Genomic DNA, 21,336 nt, shown 5'->3' on the forward strand with positions numbered 1-21,336 from the left:
ATTACATCATTGCTTGGCTATTTCTCCTGTTACATTTTGCTTGCCTTCCTCCTGTTCTCTGCTCCCTTAATAAATCACCTGCCTCCAAATACCTGTTTCAAGCTGTTGCCAGGAAATCCACCTAAGATAATAGTACTAAATGTCCTAGGAAGCAGACCCTAAGAATAGGGCTCTGGAATTGTATTACTCGCCAGCTAGATCGCAATAAGGACCCCATCACTGGCTGTGGGTGGAGGACCGCTAGTCCCTGGCCCTCTGTAACAGTGTGGTTGCTAAGATGTTCACTTAAGGCAAAGTAGGGTAGACTGTAGGTGGAGGTGGTATACTGGCTGGTTTAATCCCTTTGGAATTTGAGAGGTACCAAGAAATAATAACTAGGACTTGATCGTTGCAGAGCAACATTTCACTCTGAAGTACAGACTACCTGGGATTTGTTTTGAATTTGCCTCAATGGCAATTCTGCATTAGATTTGTAAGTCTACGGTCTACGCACAATGAAGGGATGCTCTTTCACTCAACGTTCTGTAAAATGGAGCAGAAATACTACCCAGTACCACTTTTACAACCTCAAAATACACACAAAAATGCATTCTTCTCCACTGTTTTGGTTAGGACGGTTTCTGCTGCAAACAACAGAAACCAACTCAAAACTAAAAAAGTAAACAACAGAGATAGTTAACTATTTAACCAGCTCTCCAGAGGTCAGGCAGCTGCCAGGTTGATTTATTCTGTGTCTCAGTTGTCAAGAACCAGGTTATTTCTATCCTGCTCTACTACCAAGAATGTTTTGGTTTTATCCTTGGTCGGCTTTCCTCATAATCACGGGATAAATCACCATAATTCTAGGTATTTTATTCAGCCACAGTAATGTCCACTCAGAGTCTTTCAAAAACAAGAATTTGCTCATCTTAAAAAAAATATGTATATATATTTTTTCTTTTTAATGTTGTATTGTGGAAATTTTCAGACCCAAAAAACGTAGAAAGAGCAGTATAAGAAATCTTCATGTGCTCTCACTCAGATTTACCAGCTATCAACTCTTAGTAATCTTGTGTTCGTAGTCTCACCCACTTAATCTTCTACCACTACCACCGTCTGTATGTAAAATAATAATTATTATTATTGTTATTAAATAATAATAACAATAATAATGACTAATTATCTAATCAGAAAGCAAATTTCCTCAACTGCCTCATAAAGGATTTTCTCCCTACCTTCAGTTTGTTTTTTGGCTCAGAATCTGAAGTCCACAAATTGCAATTGGTTAATATAGCCTTAAGTCTTTTTTCTATAGGTTCCCCCTTCATCTCCCTTTTGTTTCTCTTTGTAATTTTTTTTTTAATAAACTGAGTCCTTTAATCTGTAGAATGACCGGATGATTCACAGTCTGGGTTTTGCTTATTGCCACTACATGTATTTTTTTGGTTTTATTTTCACATGTTCTTTTCTCTTGTACTGCCTATACGTTGGTGTTTAGATCTAGAGGTTTGATCAGATTTAGGCCTATTGTTTGGACAGGAATACTTCATAGTATTCCTGTATAATACTATCAAGGCTTACAATGTATAATTGTTTTTTTCTTTTTGATGAAGCCATCCATCCATTATTGGAATCACCCATTATTTCACTAGCAGTTGTAAAATGGTGATATTGTAATTTTATCATTACATATGAGTAGGACTACTTCTATAATGGAGAACTTCATTCACCAACTCTTTGATTATACTGAGGTAGATTTCATATAGGAAAGATAGATTAAATACTTGGGTCTTTCTTTTTTTTTCTTTTTTTGGTGTGGACTAGTTTTAAAGTTTTTATTCAGTTTGTTACAGTATTGCTTCTCTCATGTTTTGGGGGGTTTTTTGGCCCCAGAAATTGTGGGCTCTTAGCTACCTAACCATGGATCTTGAGCCGGCATCACCTTCATTGGAAGCCCAAGTTTTAACCACTGGACCACCAGGGAAGTCCTGGATCTTTCTTTTTATTTCCAAGTTTCAAAACATGATGGCTCTCCAGCATGCTCCATAAGTGCCCAATACATTATTTTTTATGATCATTATGAACTCAGCAATTTAAACATAAATTATATGGTTTAATCAATTGCAGTTATTATCCTTATCAATACTCAGATTTCCCATCCTTGACAAATGGGAGATTCTTAAATGCTCTTCCTGACTTTTTTTGACTCAAAACTAGTAGTCTTGGATAGCTTCTTTGCTTTCTGTATATAGGCTATAAAAATCGTATCCGAAACCTAGAATCAGCTATTTCTTTAAGAAGCCTTGCTTTTTTTTTTTTTTTTTTTTAAGAAGCCTTGCTTCTTTTTTTAATGTGATTGTAGTATTTAAGGATTTAAGTATTGAAACTACAATCTAGGTGACTAAGGGATGTCCTTTGCTACTGGGTTGGTCATTGTATCTAGGCCTTTAAGTAGACATAGTCATGTCATTTCACATTCCCCCAAACAGCACTCTATGTGAATACTTGTTTGCCATGAGATATACTGTCAAATGTTCAGATTTTTGCTCACATGGTGGAAAAAAAAAATTAAAGTTTGGGTTTAATTTGCATTTCCTTTACTAACAGTAAGGTTGAACATTTTTTCATTTGTTTAACAATCATGTACATTTCTTTCATGCAAACTATTTGTTCATATCTCTAGTATATTTTCTATAGTGTTGTCAATTCTTTTTTTATTTTTAGAAGTCCTTTATGTAACAGAGAGTAAACTTTTGTCTATGATGTAGACGAAAATATAAATATTTTTTCAAGCTTGTCAATCTTCTTCATTTGCTTACAATGTTTTTGTAATATAAGGGATTTTTAGGTTTTATGTAATCAAATTGATTAATCTTTTTCTGTATTGTTTCTGAATTTTGAGCTATGATTAGTGTAGCAGATTGGGAAAAAAAGTAGCTACACACTCTTCCCTTGTATGCACACTCCTGTGTGTGACTTTACATCTCTTCCTGTCAAGAGATGGGCACTATTTTTTTAGCTCCTTGAATTTAGGCTTGCCTTGTACTTTGCTTGGTAGAATGCTGAGGAAGTGACCTCATGAGAGTTCTCCCTCTCTTGGATCTCTGGGACCACTGAGTGGAAAAGCCTGGACTAGTCCATGAGAATGAGAGACCATGTGGAGAGAGAGGCCCCATCTATCACTGGCGCCAGCCCCGGATCTGTGAGTGAGATCCCCCTAGATCAGCATGCCTGATTGCTGCAATTGTGAGTGACCCAGGCAAGACCAGATAAGAACCACCCAGCTGAACAGACCAAATTGCTGGTCCTCAAAATTGTGAGCAAAAAAGATGGTTGTGTGTTAAGCCATGAATCTGGAGCAGTTTAAGCAGAGGTGTAGCTAAGATATTAGGAAATAAAATTTTCAATTTGGTGCAGCCCAGCTTTCATATGTTGCATTTCACATTCCTTAACTGGGATGAAGAAAGAACTAGCTGTGCCCAGCAGATACAGAATTGATCTGGCTTAACCTCCTGGCCAGCTGTTGCCTTTTCTGAAATTTTTTTTTTAGAACTACTAAATGCCAAGTGTGACTGACTGTACACAGAGGATTTTTTTTTTCTTTTAAAACTCAATATTGATTGAAAATAATCTTTTCAAGTCTAACAGCAACCTATATTTTATTAACTTTTTTAACTTTAATAACCAGTGTAATGAAAGCTGAACAATGGTATTCTATAAGCAGCATTTTAACGATCAGACCACTGACTGATTTTAATAGAACAAAAAGACGCATTTAAAGAAAAAGTCAAAGTGGGAGAAATACAGAGTGTGGGGCCTAAGATGGAAAACCCATTGCAAAAGATAAAAATTGGCATCAGAATCAGACAACCAAGTTACTTCTCTTTGATGAAGACAGAGATATAAAGGAAGAGTAAGTTTAGGAAAATGTAACACACGTTCTAATTAGTGACATGCTCATGAAATTTAAATATTAATTCAACTGTGGAAAGAAATGTATGGAGCAGTCTTGAACAGTGGATCTGAGGTAACTACTCTGTCCAGTTTTTCAAAATGTGAATTTTCTATTACAAAGTACAGTGTATTCCACAGCCAGCTTTTGAGAGTTGAAGCTGAATTCAAAGAAGATTAGCTTCTGGATGTGTTAGTAGTTTCTGTGCCAAGCATTAGTCCTGTCAGATAGCATCTGGTGACCAGAGGCAACACTGTCCTTTATAATAAAGCACATCATACAATGTTTTCCCTCAGTTAAAAATCCCTCTAAAGAAATTTCTAGAAAAAAAAAATGTATTTATTTTAACTTTGGGGGTAAGTTTTTAGTGAATAAGCTGGAGGAATTTAGAAAGTTCAGCATTATTATTTGACTTTTTCACATGGATATATAATTTTAAATATTCATTGCTCCTATTAGTGATTAAACTTAACCTGAAAAACTTAACCTTTATTTTCTGAGATTAAGTCATATGGAGTGATTTCTGGGTTGTAGGATGAGAATAAAGAGAAAATTAACATTTAGGAGGAATTCGCTAGTGGCCTAGTGGTTAGGACTCTGAGCTTTCACTGCTGAGAGTGACTATTCAGTCCCTGGTTGCAGAATTAAGATACCACAAGACAGGCAGTGTGAACAACAACAATAACAAAAATAAATAGGATGACCAATTAAACTGATTATTAAAACTCATATTTAGATGATAATTGATCGAATTAATACTGAAGTGATTTTTATATGAAACTTTCAATAGGAAAATAATATATTTTATGAGAACTCAAATAGTAGCAAAATATTCTGAAATTAAGCTTTTTTACAAATTTATCACCGTCATATCTCTAACTCCTCCCAGTCCATTTCATCTCCAAACTGTCTCGAAATTGTCACCTTAGTTCAATTCCTCATACCTGCAGCCTCTTAGCAAGTCTCCATATTAGTCAGTTCACTGTTATTTTTCTAGAATGGTTAGTTGACCATGTTATCTCTCAGTTTAAATTCTTCATTAACCCACCAATATCTGATTGAGGACATTTGAATTTGTGACTACTTTGCAGTCAAAATTCTTACTTTATGGTATGATACTTAGGGCCCTCCACAAACCACAACTGCCCAATATCTCTTCAATCTTATTTTTTTTGTCTTTACTCCTATTTTCCTACAGCTTCCAGCCACCTCCCCTCTCCCATGACCCAAACAGCCTCGATGACTTAGCAGCATCGTTACTTGAACTTCCTATCCTGTATTTTGCCTCAAAGAACTTGTATACATAGTTCACTCCAAATGGAAAGACTCTCCCAATCCCTCAGCTGGCTCAACTTTTTTCTAATTACTCAGTTCAAACATTGTCTGCTCTGCAACACTTTTCCTCACCTGACTGAGCTGAAGCCACCACATCTTCTTTTGTGTCAGTCTATACCTCACTCTGCAATGGCATCCCACTCCGGTACTCTTGCCTGGAAAATCCCATGAATGGAGGAGCCTGGTAGGCTGCAGTCCATGGGGTTGCTAAGAGTCAGACATGACCGAGTGACTTCACTTTCACTTTTCATTTTCATGCATTGGAGAAGGAAATGGCAACCCACTCCAGTGTTCTTGCCTGGAGAATCCCAGGGATGGGGGAGCCTGGTGGGCTGCCATCTATGGGGTCGCACAGAGTCAGACATGACTGAAGCGACTTAGCAGCAGCAGCAGCAGCATACCTCACTCGAGGGCTTACCAGGTGGTGCTGGTGGTAAAGAACCCGCCTGCCAATACAGGAAAGATCCCCTGAGGAGGGTATGGCAACTCACTCCAGTATTCTTGCCTGGAGAATGCCATGGAGAGAAGAGCCTGGTGGACTATGGTCCATAGGGTGGCAAAGAGTCAGACACAACTGAAGCTCCATAGCACGCATGTACACACCTCACTCTGTTATTGCACTTATCAATTTTGTTTTTCAGTCATTTTTTTATATTTTGGAACCTCTGAAGAGACTGGAAGTTGCCTGCGATGAAAGACCATGTTAAGGCCCTCAATAAGTGTTTGGTGAATGAAATCATGATGCTCACAGAGTTTGGCCTGTTTTGTAGAGTTGCTTCTATGGAACTGCTGATATTTGGCCATTCTTGACCTACCAAAATGGCATTTTTATAAAATTCAACCTAAATATATTCCAAGAGGTAAATCTTGAGAAACGTTCAGATTGCCAATGTTGTTAAAATATTTATAATTTTGATTGTAAACACAGAATTTTCTCAGATTATTTGGAAAATCAACTGACTAAATCCCCAATTGTAGATACATATATATATATATATATATTTTTTTTTTTTTTTTTTTTTACTTTTTTATTTTTGGTAAAGAAATCAGCCTATATTTTTCTTCTCTTAGTACCAAGCCCACTTGTCATTTTGAATTGAATTTTCATCCCATTTGCACTTTTTTTTTTTAAGAAAACATTACTTCATAGATATCTTGCTAAGGTTTCCATCCAGACCTTTTCCTTCCTGCCTTTGTTGACAGTCTAGAGAGGGCAAGCACAGGCTTTTGGTTCGATAGTGCTCTGGGAAGACTTTTCAGCTTTGGAACAAGCATCACCATGTTGATCAATTTACATGAGAACTGTAGCTGCGGGCAGATTCCAGTGCAATCACATGTGCCACCTCACATTACTTCAGCTTCACTGTTCCTGAAGAGATTGTTTCCCAAGTATTTCAACACAACTCCACAATAATGACTGTCTCTGTCCTGAAGGGGGAAAGTTGAACAGAAATACCCAATATCTTCAGATTATTCCTCAAAATTCATTCAAAAATCAGGTCAGTATAATAAAGCTGATCTGGGAGCTTATACAAGTTTTTGTAAAAACATTTCTCGTCCAGCAAAAACTCACTTCAAAAGATTTATCCATGAAAACAGTAGTAGTGAAGCAGAGTTCATCTGACTCTTTTTTACCTATTGGCTATTTTGGTTACTGTAGTATTTTCTGCTTCTCCCTGAAAGTCAATTTCCTCATAACTCAGCATTAATTGGAAGCAGAACTTCTCATACTCTTAGTGCACGCAACTGGCCATCATCTGGACTGTGTGGATTATCTTTGTATGGATGAGTTCTGTCTAATCAAGTTTCCATAGCTTTCAGTGTAATATAAATATATGGCTAAAAATGTATGGTGAAAAATGAAGGTAGTTGTGTGATTATTAACTATACTAGATATAAAAACTTATAAAGCTATAGTAATTAAAGTATTAATTGCTGTAGTTGGTATAGCTGAATAGTGGAGAAGGAAATGACAATCCTCTCCCGTATGACTGAGCGACTAAGCAATAGCTAAAGAGATGAACAAACAGCAGTGGAAAAAAACAAGCAGCTGACAAACAAGCCTACACATATCTGAATAGGAATATTATGATTGGTTTGAAATCACTGAAGAAATGATGAACTCTTTAGTAAGTGATACAGGGACTACTGAGTATCCATATGGAAAAATAAAATAAAACTAGTTTCTTATCTCACAACACACACACACAAAAGTCCAGATGGATTAACAATTTAAAAGTGAGGAGAAAAATTCTAAAATTTTTGGAAGAAAATATTTCTTTGACTTCAGGAAAGAGAAGGATCCCTCAAGACACAAAATTGCAAAGCAGAAGAAAAAGACTGATACATTTGATTACATTAATATAAAACCTCTATACAATAAAAATAACCATGATGAGAGTGAAAAGATAAGACACAAGATATGAAACCTTCACAGATATAAGAATCTAGGCTATTTCAAGAATTTCTACCAATAAATAGAAAAAGAGAAACATCCTTAGCAGCAATTCACAACGAATAAGAATTCATAGATGAAAGAAGCTAAATGGCTAATATATATACGAAAAGATTCTCAGCTTTAGTGGTAACCAATAAAAAAGCAAACAAAAACAATAATATGCAAAAAATGCATACTATCAAATTGGTAAAAACTTCAAAAATCTAATAGTACCAGTTCAGTTCAGTTAAGTTCAGTCACTCAGTCATGTCTGACTCTGTGACCCCATGGACTGCAGCATGCCAGGCCTCCCTGTCCATCACCAACTCCTGGAGTTTATTCAAACTCATATCCATTGAGTTGGTGATGCCATCCAACCATCTCATCCTCTGTGGTCCCCGTTCTCCTCCCACCTTAAATCTTTCCCAGTGTCAGGGTCCTTTGCAGTGAGTCAGTTCTTTGCATCAGGTGGCCAAAGTATCGGAGTTTCAGCTTCAGCATCAGTCCTTCCAATGAATATTCAGGACTGATTTCCTTTAGGATGGACTGGTTGGATCTCCTTGCAGTCCAAGGGACTCTCAAGAGTCTTCTCCAGCACCACAGTTCAAAAGCATCAATTCTTCAGTGCTCAGCTTTCTTTCTAGTCCAACTCTCACATGCATACATGACCACTGGGAAAATCATAGCTTTGATTAGAAAGACCTTTGTTGGCAAAGTAATGTCTCTGTTTTTAAATAAGCTGTCTAGGTTGGTCATAACTTTTCTTCCAAGGAGCAAGCATCTTTTAATTTCATGGCTGCAGTCACCATCTGCAGTGATTTTGGAGCCCCCAAAAATAAAGTCAGCCACTGTTTCCCCATCTATTTGCCATGAAGTGATGAGACCAGATGCCATGATCTTAAATTTCTGAATGCTGAATTTTAAGCCAACATTTTCACTCTTCTCTTTCACTTTCATCAAGAGGCTTTTTAGTTCTTCTTTGCTTTCTGCTATAAAGGTGATGTCATCTGCATATCTGAAGTTATTGATATTTCTCCCGGCAATCTTGATTTCAGCTTATGCTTCATCCAGTCCCGCATTTCTCATGATGTACTCTGCATATAAGTTAAATAAACAGGGTGACAATATACAGCCTTGATGTACTCCTTTTCCTATTTGGAACCAGTCTGTTGTTCCATGGCCAGTTCTAACTGTTGCTTCCTGATCTGCATATAGGTTTCTCAAGAGGCAGGTCAGGTGGTCTGGTATTCCCATCTCTTTCAGAATTTTCCACAGTTTGTTGTGATCCACACAGTCAAAGGCTTTGGCATAGTCATTATAGCAGAAATATATGTTTTTCTGGAACTCTATTGCTTTTTCAATGATCCAGAAAATGTTGGCAATTTGATCTCTGGTTCCTCTGCCTTTTCTAAATCCAGTTTGAACTTCTGGAAGTTCACAGTTCATGTACTGTTGAAGCCTGGCTTGGAGAATTTTGAGCATTACTTTGCTAGCGTGTGAGATGAGTGCGATAATGTGGTAGTTTGAGCATTCTTTGGCATTGCCTTTCTTTGGGATTGGAATGAAAACTGACCTTTTCCAGTCCTGTGGCCATTGCTGAGTTTTCCAAATTTGCTGGCATGTTGAGAGCAGCACTTTCACAGCATCATCTTTTAGGATTTGAAATAGCTCAACTGGAATTCCATCACCTCCACTAGCTTTGTTCGTAGTGATGCTTCCTAAGGTGCACTTGACTTCGCATTCCAGGATGTCTGGCTCTAGGTGAGTGATCACACCATTGTGATTATCTGGGTACCAAGGGATGTGTTTAAATATTCAACGTTTATTGGTAGATCCAATTTGAAAAGGAATTTGGCAAACTCTAGTAAAGATGAAGATACCCTGTGACCCAACAATTCCATTTTTAGGAATATATTCTAGAAATGGAAACTCTCACATGTGCTCTTGGTAATATGTACTAGAATGGTCAGAGAAACACTGTAATAGTGAATAAAATAAAAATAGCCTAAATTAATCTTAATAGAAAATGGAAAAATGATTTTGTTCATTGGTATAATTGTTTTCTGGAAAATTGAGATTTTGGGTGGATTTCAATCTGTTTGAGCTCTTTATTCATTTTTTTTTACTTGGTTACAAGGAGGAATACCCTTATCTATTAATTATACTTTATAATCAATTATATATCCCACATTAATAAGAAAAAGTTTAGGGAGTTCCCTGGTTGCCCAGTGGTTAGGATTTCACTGTGGTAGCCCAGGTTCAGTCCTTGGTTGGGGAACTGAGATCCCACAAGCCATGTGGCTTAGCAGGGAAAAAAAAAGTTCAGTGTTTTACATTAGCAGTGAGGTGACAATGATTAAATATGAAAAAGTTATTGAGCAAAATCAACCTCCTATGCAAACCTAATTTATAAAGTAAACAATTTTCTGCAGCAAACATTTTAGCAAACATAATTACTTACTCAAGTAAACCTTTAACAATTTTTTTGGCCATTTTTAATAAACAAACTTAGAAAAGCTATTTTCTGTTGATAGGATAGAAAAAAATATGCATATAGATTTCACTTAAATTTTTGGTAACTAGTATGAGAAACGCTGGACTGGAAGGAACACAAGCTGGAATCAAGATTGCCGGGAGAAATATCAATAACTTCAGATATGGAGATGACACCACACTTATGGCAGAAAGTGAAGAGGAACTAAAAAGCCTCTTGATGAAAGTGAAAGTGGAGAGTGAAAAAGTTGGCTTAAAGCTCAACATTCAGAAAACGAAGATCATGGCATCTTGGGAAATAGATGGGGAAACAGTGGAAACAGTGTCAGACTTTATTTTTGAGGGCTCCAAAATCACTGTAGATGGTGACTGTAGCCATGAAATTAAAAGACGCTTACTCCTTGGAAGGAAAGTTATGTCCAACCTAGATAGCATATTCAAAAGCAGAGACATTACTTTGCCAACAACGGTTCGTCTAGTCAAGGCTATGGTTTTTCCTGTGGTCATGTATGGATGTGAGAGTTGGACTGTGAAGAAGGCTGAGCGCCGAAGAATTGATGCTTTTGAACTGTGGTGTTGGAGAAGACTCTTGAGAGTCCCTTGGACTGCAAGGAGATCCAACTAGTCCATTCTGAAGGAGATCAGCCCTGGGATTTCTTTGGAAGGAATAATGCTAAAGCTGAAACTCCAGTACTTTGGCCACCTCATGCAAAGAGATGACTCATTGGAAAAGAGTCTGATGCTGGGAGGGATTGGGGGCAAGAGGAGAAGGGGACAACAGAGGATGAGATGGCTGGATGGCATCACTGACTTGATGGACGTGAGTCTGAGTGAACTCTGGGAGTTGGTGATGGACAGGGAGGCCTGGTGTGCTGCAATTCATAGGGTTGCAAAGAGTCGGACATGACTGAGCCACTGATCTGATCTGATGCAAATACAGTATTAATCCTTACATTTCTTTCCAAAGAAAGAATACATTGTAATGTGGTTCTTGAAGTTCTCAAAATCTCCTTTCACTGGCTTCTTAATATTTTCTACTAAGTGCCATTGAAATTTATGATCTATTATTTCAACTTCTAATCAATAATGAATTTTAAAAATGGAGAATTATACATTTGTATAAGCAGAAAAGCACTGAGGTGGGTGGGAAGAATGTGAATAGAATATAGCAATGAAAGTGAAAGAAATAAAATGACATATATCAACATGGATAAATCTCAAAAATATAATGTTGAATGGAAAATGCAAGTTGTCTGTAATGTATAATTGTTGTTTAAGTTCCTTAGTTGTGTCTGACTCTTTGCAACCCCATGGACTATAGCCCCCCGCAAGGCTTCTCTGCCCATGGAATTTCCCAGGCAAGAATACTGCAGTGGGTTGCCATTTCCTTCTCCAGGGAATCTTTCCCACCCAGGGATCTAACCCACGTCTCCTGCATTGACAGGTGGAATCTTTACCACTGTGCCATCAGGGAAGATGTGAGAATTAATACAAAGAAAGTAGAAGCAGATAGAAGAAAGAGGGAATATTTACAGATTTATCAGTAAGTTTATTGAATATAAACCCTTCTAGTATTTTAAACCATCCACTCAAAGTTAATCATTCACTACAATGACTTCAGTCAGCTGTCATTTTAAAGGAGAATGAATATTATATTTCTTTAACAGGGTAAAGAAGTATAGTAATGAGAATTCGTTCAATTATAATGTAATTGACACCTACTTAAAACATCTTAGAACTTAGGAAAAGTCACAGAGGGAATCCTTTTCTGCCTCCCTACACGAGTCCCAGGGAACTCTGTAGGAGACACAGAAAACTGAATAAATTGCATTTCCCTATCACATTCTCCACTCTCAGATAAGACAAAACCAGGGACTTCAGTGTCTAGGACTCCATGCTTCCCATGCCAGGTGGAGGGGTGGGAACAAGTTTGATCCTTGGTTAGGAAACTAAGATCCCACATGCCACCCTGCATAGCCAAAAAATAACAATAAAATTTTTTTTAAAAAGATAAAACCAGTTAGGCACTTCCCCAGTCCCTTTTGGCTTGGAAGCAGAGCTGCAAGTGACAGCCAAAATGCTCTCCTCAGCCAAAGGAGGCGGACAAGAGGTTGTCTTCTCTCCTCCTTTGGATTCCTGTCATGTAGGAGGTGAGAGAGAATCCTGGTGTGGGTCCAGGTACGAATGATAAATGACCCAGTGGAAGGAGAGTTGAATCATGGTGCATGATGGTATGGATAAAGGCATTATAGCGGGGTTTTTTTTTGTTTGTTTTCCTCTTTGAGATTTTAAGGATTACCTATTACTTGCTTTTTTCTCCCTTGGCAAGTTTTAATTTTACAAAAATTCCTTTCCTCGAAATGGTTTGAAAATATTTGATTTTCTTCCAGGCATTTTATTGAAGCAATTTCCTGCTTTATTTTTTAAAAAATGTAAAATGTGGAATGGGGATAACAAATGATCTACCTGACTTTAGAACAAATCATGCTTATTTAAGGCCTTATCCAAAGTATCCCAAGAAAACTGCATGCTTACCATCTTTCATAATTGGTTGAAAAAGTTAAAAAAAAAAGTCTGTTACTTGTTTGCCCTATAATAAATATGGAAAATGATTCCAGTTTCATTTTTAGCCTGCCCAAGTTATAGGACTGAGTGCTTTCTTATGATTCCTTTCTGAAATCTGTTACAGGTTCTGTGATTTGCTGAGTGATCAAAGATCTGTGATTATGCCCCTCTGCATAATCTCTCAACTGGAAATTTAAGAACAGTTTTTCTCTTTAGCCATAGGTGTTGCAGATTAAAGGCTAGATTCTCATTTTTTGTTGTCAACAGGAAATTGGGAATGGGCCATCCTGAGCTTGGAAGAGAAAGAAACGGTCCAGATTGTCCAGAGCAGTTGTTTAGTCTGCTAAGTCGTGTCCAACTCTTGGTGACCCCATGGACAATATAGACCACCAGTCTCCTCTGTCCATGGGTTTCCTTCATCAGGGGATCTTCCTGACCCAGGGATTGAATCCCAGGGATTCAATCTCAACCCAGGGTTTGAGTCTCCTGCATCTCCTGCATTTGGCAGGCAGATTCTTTACTATTCTACCATCTGGGAAGTCCTATACATATATATATATTTAAGTATATGTATATAGATTTTATTTAATTAATTAAATAAAATGTTTGGGATATGCAGGTTATTCCTGTAGGGGGCACTGCTACTGTTCTAATTAGGGTGTATGCCCCAGTAGGCTAGATGAGTTTCAGTGCTACTTAGAGCGCTAACCAGGTGGATATAAGGTTATATACCTTAGACATCACAGAGCAGGGACTTGTTTGGACAGGACCATTGCTTTTCTGGTCTTTTTCCACAGTTAATGCTGTCTTCAGGACTAAAGCATTCCCATGCTTTCACATGAACCAAAAAAAAAAAAGAAAAAATTAACGTAGGTATTACATAATCAGAACACTAGTACCTACAGGCAATGCTTTTTGCCACTAGTCAAATATTTTATTTGTCTCAGTTAACCCATCTGGACTGCTTTGTACTATTTTTCAACCACATAAAGTTTCACTTTATTTTAAGGCAATAGAACATAAGACAATTATGATATTCTTGGGCATTTCCTTGTTCAGAAGTGAGAAATACAAAATAAGGCATTTTATTAGATGATTTGAATTTAATTTTAATTTTTCAAGGAGAATAATACATACATCTACAGCCTAACCATTAAATTGTAGACTGGTTCCAAATAGGAAAAGGAGTACATCAAGGCTGTATATTGTCACCCTGCTTATTTAACTTATGTACAGAGCACATCATGAGAAACGCTGGGCTGGAAGAAGCACAAGCTGGAATCAAGATTGCCGGGAGAAATATCAATAACCTCAGATATACAGATGACACCACTCTTACGGCAGAAAGTGAAGAGGAACTAAAAAGCCTTTTGATGAAAGTGAAAGTGGAGAGTGAAAAAGTTGGCTTAAAGCTCAACATTCAGAAAACAAAGGTCATGGCATCTGGTCCCATCACTTCATGGGAAATAGATGGGGAAACAGTGGAAACAATGTCAGACTTTATTTTTCTGGGCTCCAAAATCACTGTAGATGGTGACTGCAGCCATGAAATTAAAAGACGCTTACTCCTTGGAAGGAAAGTTATGACTAACCTAGATAGCATATTCAAAAGCAGAGACATACTTTGCCAACAAAGGTCTGTCTAGTCAAGGCTATGGTTTTTCTAGTAATCATGTATGAAAGTGATAGTTGGACTATGAAGAAAGCTGAGCGATGAAGAATTGATGCTTTTGAACTGTGGTGTTGGAGAAGACTGTTGAGAGTCCCTTGGACTGCAAGGAGATCCAACCAGTCCATTCTGAAGGAGATCAGCCCTGGGATTTCTTTGGAAGGAATGATGCTAAAGCTGAAACTCCAGTACTTTGGCCACCTCATTCAGAGAGTTGACTCATTGGAAAAGACTCTGATGCTGGGAGGGATTGGGGGCAGGAGGAGAAGGGGACGACAGAGGATGAGATGGCTGAATGGCATCACCGACTTGATGGCCATGAGTTTGAGTAGACTCCGGGAGTTGGTGATGGACAGGGGGCCTGGCGTGCTGCAATTCATGGGGTCGCAAAGAGTCAGACAGGACTGAAGGACTAAACTGAGCTGAACTTATGACCCATTTAAGAGATATCATTATTTGAAAGGTATTTTCTAATATTCTTTCCATCTCTCCCCACTCCCCTGTTAAAAAACCCCAAAACCCTAAGCAAGGTTACAACTGGACCATGCAAAAGATGATTTCTGTTTCTTAAATCTGGTTACTTCTGTCTAGAACCAAGTCAAAAGTCCCTCTCTTGGAAAAGAGTCAAGGTTTTTGAAGGGCACATAGGAGCAAGGAGGGAGTTAAACCACTCCTGAGCACCAGTGGGATGACAAGGCACCCTCACTCTTGACTTGCTAGAATAAGCTAGTAAAAAGCTTTCCTTTAGATGAAATCATGCTTCTCTCAAAGATCGCTGATTCCAGAACTTGCCTGCCCTTCACTGGCCTCCAGGGTCCTTGCCTCCCTGCCAGGACAGCTATTGTGCTGAAACTCAGATAGAATCACAAGTCAAGGGCCTGGCTGGGTGCTCACTCATACATTCCTTCTTTCATTCAATCATCTTTACATAAGTCATTGTTGAGTACCTGCTGCATGGCAGGAAGTGTTCTAAACAGACACCAAAACAGACAAAAATCAACAGACTTCTATTCAAAGGTACGTTTCTATTAGCTCTGGTGCCCTGCTTTCCGTTTCCATGACTACCGATATAGGTGTCTGCAAGTATGGCTGGGGTTTGGTGTTTCTTCCAGACACTTTGCTACACACTAGCAAAGTAATGCTCAAAACTCTCCAAGCCAGGCTTCAAAATACATGAACCATGAACTTCCAGATGTTCAAGCTGGATTTAGAAAAGGCAGAGGAACCAGAGATCAAATTGCCAACATCTGCTAGATCACAGAAAAAGCAAAAGAGTTCCAGAAAAACATCTGCCTTATTGACTATACCAAAACCTTTGACTGTGTGGATCCCAACAAACTGGAAAATTCTTAAAGAGATGGGAATACCAGACCACCTTACCTGCCTTCTGAGAAATCTGTTTGCAAGTCAAGAAGCAACAGTTAGAACCGGATGTGGAACAACAGACTGATTCCAAATTGGGAAAGGAGTACGCCAAGGCTGTATATTGTCACCCTGCTTATTTAACTTATATGCATAGTATTACGTTATGTGAAATGCTGAGCTGGATGAACCACAAGCTGGAATCAAGATTGCTGGGAGAAATATCAATAACCTCAGATATGCAGATGACAACACCCTTACGGGAGAAAGTGAAGAGGAACTAAAAAGCCTCTTGATGAAAGTGAAAGAAGAGATAGAAAAAGTTGGCTTAAAACAAAACATTCAAAAAACTAAGACCATGGCATCCGGTCCCATCACTTCATGGCAAATAGATGGGGAAACAATGGAAACAGTGACAGACTTTGTTTTCTTGGGTTTCAAAATCACAGCAGATGGTGACTGCAGCCATGAAATTAAAAAATGCTTTTTCCTTGAAAGAAAAGCTATGACAAACCTAGATAGCATATTAAAAAGCAGAGACATTACTTTGCTGATAAAGGTCCATCTAATCAAAGCTATCGTTTTTCCAGTAGTTAAATATGGATGTGAGAATTGGACCATAAAGAAACTGAGCACTGAAGAATTGATGCTTTGAACCATGGTATTGGAGGAGACTCTTGAGAGTTCCTTGGGCAGCAAGGAGATCCAACCTGTCCATCCTAAAGGAAATCAGTTCTGAATATTCATTGGAATGACCGATGCTGAAGCTAAGCTCCAATACTTTGGCCACCTGATGCGAAGAGCTGACTCACCAGCTGACTCAGATGCTGGGAAAGATTGAAGGTAGGAGGAGAAGAGGGCGACAGAGGATGAGATGGTTGGATGCCATCACCGACTCAATGGACACGAGTTTGAGCAAGCTCAGTATGTTGGTAATGGACAGGGAAGCCTGGTGTGCTGCAGTTCAGGGGGTCACAAAGAGTCAGACACGACTGAATGACTGAACTGAACTGAACTTTTAGAAGTGATCTTCTCAATGTGGTGCTTCTGATTGATTACTTGCAGACACTTTCCCCTCTGCAAGGCATTTCATAGTATTTAGGGAGGGAGAAATTCATGCCTCAGCTTACACTGTGCCCCAGCCAATGATTCAATGTACTCCAATGTACAATGATTCAATGTACCTCCAATGATTCAAGTACTTTGGAAAGGTCTGGATCATCAGCTACATTGTCCCTTCCCTACAGTAAATTTTCCCCAAGGATTTTCCTCTCCCACTGCCACTTTTTAAAAATTAATTTTAAAAAAATAAAAATTAATAAAAATTAATTTTTATTGGAATATAGCTGCTTTGGGCTTCACAGATGGCTCAGTGGTAAAGAATCTACCTGCCAAACAGGAGACATGGTTTCAGTCCTCTGGTCAGAAAGATCCCCTGGATAAGTAAATGGCTACCACTCTAGTATTCTTGCCTGGGAAATCCCATGGACAGAGAAGCCTGGTGGGCTAAAGTCCATGGGGTCACTAAAGAGTCAGACACAACTTAGTGACTAAAGTAGCAACAATATTGCGTTGCTACTGCTGCTAAGTTGCTTCAGTCGTGTCCGACTCTGTGCAACCCCATAGACAGCAGCCCACCAGGCTCTGCCATCCCTGGGATACTCCAGGCAAGAACACTGGAGTGGGTTGCCATTTCCTTCTCCACTGCGTGAAAGTGAAAGTGAAAGTGAAGTCGCTCAGTCGTGACCGACTCGTAGCAACCCCAAGGACTGTAGCCCACCAGGCTCCTCCATCCATGGGATATTCTAGGCAAGAGTACTGGAGTGGCTTGCCATTGCCTTCTCCGATTGTGTAGTAAGGGGTAATTTTTTAAATTGGAGGATAATTGCTTTACAATGTTGTGTTAGTCACTGTACAGCAAAATGATTCATATATATATAGCATATGCTTATCTTTTCTGTTTTGGATTTATTTCCCATTTAGGTCACCAAAGAGTATTGAGTAGAGTTCCCTGGGCTATACAGTACATTCTCATTAATTATCTATTTTATATATAGTATCAAAAGTGTATATATGTCAATCCCAATCTCCCAATCCCTCCCACCCGCTCTTTTCCCCATTGGTATTCATATGTTTGTTCTGTATGTCTGTGTCCTTATTTCCGCTTTGCAAATAAGTTTTTTTGTCTCATTTTTTCTAGATTTCACATATATGTGTTAATACACAATACTTGATTTTCTCTTTCAGATGCATTTCACTCTGTATGATAGTCTCTAGGTCCGTCCACATCTCTATAAATGACCCAGTTTTGTTTCTTCTTATAGCTGAGGAATATCCCACTAAATATATGTACCACATCTTCTTCCTCCTTTCCTCTGTTGATGAACATTTAAGTTGCTTCCATGCCCCGGCTGTTGTAAATAATGCTGCAATGAGCCCTGAGGTGCGTGTGTCTTTTTTTTTTTTTTTTTGCGTGTGTCTTTTTGAATTATGTTTTTCTCTGTATATGGCCCGTATCTCCCACCGTCACTTTAACTGTACAACTCTTACCAGGCTTCACACAGCCTTCTTTGCCATCAGACATGTGCTACAAATGTGATCTTAGAAGGGAGGGTCCACATCCAAAACTCTAATCTCACAAAGGTTTGTGCTTTTTTTTCCTCCCACCTCTATGTAATTTTGTAGATGTAAATAAAAATGAGAATGTCCAGCTTCACTGGACAGCATCCAAGCTCAAAGTCCAATTGTTGTTGCCTCTTTTTATCTAAGTGTCTAAGCTCCTTTGTTAAGCTAAAATAATCTCCCATTATATATGAAATATTTCTGTTGTTCATTTGCTCAGTTGTGTCCAACTCTTTGTGACCCCATGGATTGCAGCATGCCAGGCTTCCCTGTCCTTAACAGTTTCCTGGAGTTTGCTCAAACTCATGTCCATTGAATCAATAATACCATCCAGCAATCTCATCTTCTGTCGCCCCCTTCTCCTGTTCTCAATGTTTCCCAGCATCAGGATCTTTTCCAATGAGTCTACTCTTTGCATCAGGTGGCTAAAGGATTGGAGCTTCAGCTTCAGAATCAGTCCTTCCAATGAATATTCAAGGTTGATTTCCTTTAGGATTTAAGTATAATATATATATATACACACACACACATATATAATAAACATTTCTACTAAAGGTGACTTTTTAAAAAGCTATTTGAATATTTCCTGGTTTTTTATTTTAAATTAAGTTATTCCCATGTGCTTGCTTCAGGAGCACATATACTAAAAGTAAGCTCTTCCCAATTTTTCTTGTAAAAATAATCTATAATCATTTTTAATTAAAAAAAAATGTAGAGAGACAAGAATATAAGCAATGTTTTACTAACCAAAGGAAATGATACTTATAATTCCATTACATTTTATATATTCCTATCTCGCAAAAATATTTTAAAATAATTTTTAAATAAATTATGGTCCCCCATATAGAAAAACATAGTGTATTAAAAAGTTCCCAGTTTTCCCCCCAATAGCATTGTTTAACCACTAAGTTGTGGCTGTCCTCCTAGAAATTCCTATGTGTACTTAAACATAATTTCAGTCTTTTTGAAAACATAGGGTTTTGGGGGGAGGCTGGTTTACAAAACGTTATCTTTCTTTTTTTTTTTTCAGTAATTATGTTGCGGCATATTTTACGTATCACATATTTCACTCAAGAGTGGAATTCAGTAATTTTTTTTTTTTTTGGCCACACCATGTGGCTTGTGAGGTCTTAGTTCCCCAACCAGGGATTGATCCTGAGCCTTCCATGATGAGAACATGAAGTCCTAACCACCGGACCATGAGGGAATTCCCTCTGATTTTTAATACAATTATTTTACTGTTTTACATGTGCAACTATCCCCATATATTCCCATGTTTTAAAATACTTCCATCACTCAAGATTCTTCACACACATTTACTGTCAACCTCTGTTCATCTGAACCTCAGCCCAGGCATATACTAACTTTCTGTTTATAGCTTTGCATTTTCTGGGCATTTTATATAAATGGAATCATACAAAATGTAGTTTCTTGTACCTACATTCTTTCACTTAGCATAATACATTTTCAGAAAGTGGAGAAAAATGTTTATGAATACTTAATAAGTTTTATTTGAAAATTATCTCTCACAGGTAAATACAAAGAAGTTTTATTACTGTCAATGTTAAGGCAAGAACTAACAGTAATTTTCAGCCGTTGAGATCCAGTGCAAGATATCCAAATTTTTTGACATTCCACTCTTCCCTCTAGTGGCCAAGATGAAAAAAGCATATTGTGTTCGTTGCTAGTCCAAACACATTCTAGAGTCTTCAAATGCTCCTGGATGATAGACATTACATTTGGGAATTTCATGTAAGAGAGATTTCCTTTTTGTTTATTAGAGGCCTTTTGTAAAGCAGGTTTCCTGAGAGGCATAATTTGTCATTCTCTACAGTTCTTCCCACCATCAAATTTACTAGCCTCCCCATGTGGAGAGATTTAGTACTAGTATTAAGAACTCAAAATGTGGTATCCAATTTCCCAAGTTCAAATTTCAGCTCTGCCACTTCCTAGTTATGGGACCTGGGGAGAGTTACCTGCAAGTTAGTGGCTGAGTTTCCTCTGTAAAATGAGGATATAGTAATACCTACCTCATGGTGTTATTGTGAGGACCCAATGGATTAAGATGTGTGTAACTCCTTAGAATGTCCTGGCACATGGTGGGAGTTGAATAAATCGTACATATCCTTCATTCCGGGCTTCCCTGGTAGCTCAGCTGATAAATAATCTATCTGTGATGCAGGAGACCTCTGTTTGATTCTTGGATTGGGAAGATCTCCTGGAGAAGGGATAGGCTGCCCACGCCAGTATTCTTGCCTGGAAAATCCCCTGGACAGAGGAGCCTGGCGGGCTACAGTCTATGGGGTTGCTAAGAGTTGGACATTGCTGAGCAACGAAGCACAGCACAGCAGAGCATCCTGGGTTCCATTTTTTCTGCCTTCATTCCTGCTACAGTAAATGCCCATGCCAGCCCTTCCCTGTGCTCTCCTATTATCCCCACCCTTCTTCCCAGTGACTTTGCTCTGGTAATTTTCTTATCTTTTTCTGTTCTGTGATTTCCTCCTCTTCACCTGATCATCCTGCTTCCTTCCATCACCAGTTCATGCCAAAGACGATCCCTGCAGTCTTGTGATCAGTCCCCTGCTTCTATCCCTACAGTGTGCTGCCACTCAGCACCCTGAGTATTTAAAAAATATTAACCAAAATTTACTTTCAAAAACAAAAACAAAAACAAAAAAAACCCAAAATTTACTTTCTTCTGATCAGAATTAATGTTTTGTGGGGCTGAGTAATTGGCATGTTGTGTGTGATGGATGCTGAAAGGGTTTCTTGTCAAAAATAGCTCCTCCAGGGCCAACTCCCGATGCCTGAAAGTCCTTGCTTTTCTGTTTTCTGGGTCCGGCACTGTAACCATGGACTTCTCAGTTTTGGAGACAGTCCTGACAAAGGCAAGCAATATGTAGAGAGCCCATTTTCACCCAC

Source organism: Bos grunniens, chromosome 17, assembly GCF_055505025.1.
Source record: "Bos grunniens cultivar Pamir isolate PY7600 chromosome 17, Bosgru_T2T1.0, whole genome shotgun sequence".
NCBI lineage: Eukaryota > Metazoa > Chordata > Mammalia > Artiodactyla > Bovidae > Bos > Bos grunniens.